Source organism: Ptychodera flava, chromosome 2, assembly GCF_041260155.1.
Source record: "Ptychodera flava strain L36383 chromosome 2, AS_Pfla_20210202, whole genome shotgun sequence".
NCBI classification, from domain to species: domain Eukaryota; kingdom Metazoa; phylum Hemichordata; class Enteropneusta; family Ptychoderidae; genus Ptychodera; species Ptychodera flava.
In genome coordinates this window covers 8153546-8158052 of record NC_091929.1, presented here as the reverse complement: position 1 = coordinate 8158052, position 4507 = coordinate 8153546, and the positions used below count along the sequence as shown (strand labels likewise).

Here is a 4507-nt window from a genome sequence, read left to right as displayed (position 1 = left end):
CGGTTGCTCACACTCAATTTGAGGGAAACGCGTCGACATGCCAAAATGTCCAGTATATATCACCTTCGAATTTGTTCAATAACTGTAGTTTTCAAGGCAGTGTTTACACAAACAGTTATCATTCATCAAAAAAATTAGAGCGTACATTTCGAATAATATGAGTCGCCATAATTGTCCGAATAATGTATTTCGTAACTTGATCAGCGTTCAGGCGACCCATCTCAGACATGCGTACTCTTGCGCACTATAGTTCCGTTTTATTTACATTGCCAATGTTACACTGTTTATCATTCCGTTTCCTGTTAAGAGTTTTTTGAATAAAATTTTTCAAGTTTGAAAATTTTCATCACAGTGTTGCGTTATTTTGTTTGTGAAATCGAGTGTGCACGAGCGTACCTCGGACTGAGATCTTCTTGTCGAGTTTGTGATGAGGCCCTTGGGCCAGCATGATTAGTATCCCTCCTCTAAACTTCAGGTCAGAAATAGCAACTTTGTCCTCTTGTATTCAACTTTGTCATATTATAATGAGGTTATAAACGGTACGCTCGGGTATTTGGTTGCGGATATAAGACCTCTGGGGTGAAAATTAGCATATTTGGGTGAAATAATCACCTCGCTTCGCTCGGTGATTATTTCCCGCCAAATATGCTAATTTTCACCCCAGAGGTCTTATATCCGCAACCAAATACCCTCGCTTGCCGTTTATAACCTCTAAGTGTGGCTAGGTCACAGTCTTTTTGACGATGCATAGTTGTCGAGGTTGACTTCGAGCACTCTGAAACTGCTCTTATGGAAGGCATCATCTTTCGTTCATGTTTTGTGGACGAATCAAGCGGAAATGAATATGGATTTTCAACACAAGGTATTTATTCGGTAGGGACTATAACTTCCATGACTTCTTATGGCTACAATATCAAATATTAACAAGAAAAACACAACTGATTATTTATAAGTACATTGTGAACACTGACAATAACAAAAGTGTAAATTACTGTGCTTAGAATGCGCCTCGGGTACAGATTTTCGAGTCTCAAATTTTGACAATAAAGTTTTCGAAATTCGAATATTTAATTTTTCCATTAAGCTTACATAGGAATGGCTGCCTTTTGAATGTCAATTTGGTAAATGCTAGTAGGTTATTTGTTTCTCTAGTAACTGGCTTTTATTCTTGCTTTTGTGAGAGAATGACTGAAAGTTTCATTAAGGAATGTTCGAACATAAGTCTAGGCCACTTCCGAGGCACATATTATCTTAAAATATTAAGATTAGTATATTTTATAACTTTAGTTGAATTCAAAAATGATCGATTATGAACCAGTAAATGTAACATTAATTGTGCTAGTAAATGGTAAATAGCTACATTATTGGATGAATTATTTTATATATTTTAACATTTTCATAACACATATTATCCATCTTTTTCTTATCCTAAAATTACATCTCGACAAAACTAATCTCACTTAAAACCTAGTGGAGATAATTATCCAAAAGAGAAACAGAACAGAGGAAATGAAACGATCAGAAATCATATCATTAAGTTGAATCTATAAACACACAAATGTACTATAGCACACTGGCTCGATAATTTAAAAACATCTAGGCAGATATTATACAATAAAAATGTGATTGTGTGTGCGTGTGTGTTGGGGAACATGTGCGCAATTCATGAATTCAAATGGGCGCACACTTTAGTAAACTTGAATACATATACATGTGTCGGTCTTATTTGAAAGCTTATTGGTTTGAGACTTTTGTTGTGGAGAACATACAGTGCCTGATATTGTATAATCAGAACGACAATTTTTGTTTGAATAATACGGCTAGCATTAAATGCTTCCTTTACTTAAATGTAATACTGAAATCTGAGTAAATGTAAGTCAAATACTATGGAACAAAACAGGTGTAGTTTTTGTGGTTAACAATAGAATTAAACGTGTGATACAATTTCAAAGTTATCAATGAATTTAACAATGAAAACATCAAAACTTCATCTTAGCAAACATGTTATCAATGATTAAGAAGTCGAGCCAAACATGCATACGATCGAATGGTGGATTCAAATATAATAATGTTTTCATTCACACGCCATGAGGTGTAGGAAAAGAGTGAACAATAGAGCGTTTCTTTACAATTAAACCGGACATGCCATGACTTCAGGCGGCTCAAAGGACTCTCAATTGACGGATCATCAAGTCTCGAATTGAAGCTCATGTACAGGCAGTACCAATTCTCTGAGCTGTCGTTAGGATTCCATATTTAATGATAATTCTTTTAAAATGTTGTTATTCAGTATCCAGTCGACACAGCAAAAGTCGTTTTGGCAACATTACCAGCTGTGAACAGTGTAAAATGACTCAAATTAAAACTCAAGCTATTTCGACTTCTTTAAAATGTGTTACATGGTTGTCCTTATGTCTAATCAGCCACTTAATATTTTTCTTCGTTCAGCAAATGCAAATACGAGTGACGTAATGACCGCGTCGCCACGAGTCGAAGACAAGTTATGACACGGTCGTTACGTCACGAGTATTTTCAGAGCCGAGCGAAGACAATATTGGAGACCTATATAATATATACTTATCACAAGCACTGGCAAAGAATTCATTATATTTTGCAAAATAAAAGGAATTTTCCACAAGAATTCCGCATTAAAATATCTGAACTACGTTTGGAATATAATCAATACGCCCTGGCCGAGCTGTCAATCATTTTTAGTCCTCGGTCTCTTGAGTGAGCTGAGGCGAGGAAGACGGCGTTTACGTTTGTGTACGAAGCAAATGCATATGATCTCACACAGCACGCACCTTCCGTTAAGTTCCACACGATTTCAATGGTAGTATAGGCCAAAAATTTAACTCCGAGAAACGTTACGTTATTTTTCGAGAAGAAAAACCGACTGAATCTCAACAGTGCGAACACTGTGTAACGTTCCGTCCGAAAGTATAGTGAACGATACTCTGTGCGTCAAAAGGTCAAGCGGCAGGTTCTATGCGTATACGAGCCCCAATATTTGTAACAAAACTAAAACAGAGGGGCTCATAATTTGCTAAATGGATGCATTTAGCCACACTCCAAAAAGGATGGCTGATTTTTACAAATTCTCAAGTCACACAAATTTTGATAGCGGGAGAATTAAAGGCCGTCATGTTGTTTGTTTACATTGACGACTACATCGCAATGCATCGAAGATGGACGCAAAGAAAGGTCCGGCGCATTGATTGATACATACTATAAGACGCGGCTTGTCGTGACTTAGAACAACCTGATTATAAATCCGGGTATCTTCTGTTCAGAGATGACAAACTTTGCTTGTGCGTGTGATAATATCGGAATTTTTCCTCATGCAGAAATTTGGCATCAAATCTTTACACTGACAAAGCAATAGACGGACTAAATTGAGACAAGTCAATAATGTCAACTTATGTATTTATGTCTGAGCATTCCCTCCATTCAATTTACGGTTCGTCTGTGTCTGGTTCTGCCACGTGCTTTTTTTTCCCCCTCCTCTGACACTTTGTTCTGGTTTCGACTGACTGACTGACTCTCTCTCTCTCTCTCTCTCACCTTTAAATGGAACTCTGTTGTTACACATTTGCAGTTGTGAATGTGGTCAGGTGATTGCACAGGCACACAGTTGATGTAATGTTGGACATTGAAGAAACCTGGAAACGCAGCGAATGTGTACAATTTACTGTGCATTAGGGATATTCAATCGTGCAAAACTGTTGTAACAATTTCTTATGTTGCTAGACAGAGCGCCAAAATCAAGACCCCAATCTTAAAACTTACACATAGCAATGTACTTACATATTCATAATAGACAAACACAAAGGAATTGACGTACGTGGTACAACACACAACTGACAAAGTATATTCACAATACATTAAAACAATCAAATTCAAGCCACACAAGGAAGTAAAGTAACTGCTCATTTGACACTCTTTGTACATTTTGAAAAAAATCGTTTGTTACGTTTTTCAAATGGTTGCGAAAAATTATTAAATTGCTTTCACGAAGCCAAAAAATTAATGATCTTCAAATAGCAGTGTACCTGGCAACCACGTCTATCCCATGTACTAGTTTGTTTGTCCATGTACGTGCACATTATCTCTTTAACAGCCATAGAGAACTTCACTTCCTGTTCTGCAAATCAAATTCACAAAAAGGATATATAGCCAAAGAATTATGAAACTATTAAGGGACTGGACATAAATTACAGGGGGGGTGGGCCTGTGTTTTTTGGGGGTGGGTTGCCATTTTTCGCGCAAGCATTTTTGAAGGGTCATAAAATTTTGTGCAAGCCTATGGGGGAGGGTCACCTTTTTTCATGCATCAAAGCTGAAATTGCATGTGCACGTTATGGAATACTGAAAAAAGAAAAAATACCTCCTGGCACTTTCATTTTCTGCCATTACCATTTTCGGCGCGCCCTTCGGGCGCAAATTCAGGTTTAATAAACAATGTATTGATGATCCAAGCAGCCACATTAATTTAAGTTGTCATGAT

General features: G+C 37.1%; 1 long non-coding RNA gene across 1 annotated transcript; it reads right to left on the bottom strand.

The window, feature by feature from the left end:
* Positions 1-1915: 1915 nt before the first annotated feature.
* LOC139147077 (uncharacterized) lies at positions 1916-4144 on the bottom strand. The gene is made up of 3 exons (XR_011555629.1): positions 4053-4144; positions 3565-3662; positions 1916-2333 (listed from the first exon to the last, which is right to left on the bottom strand). It is a non-coding gene; the product is annotated as an uncharacterized lncRNA (long non-coding RNA).
* Between the last annotated feature and the right edge of the window lie 363 nt (positions 4145-4507).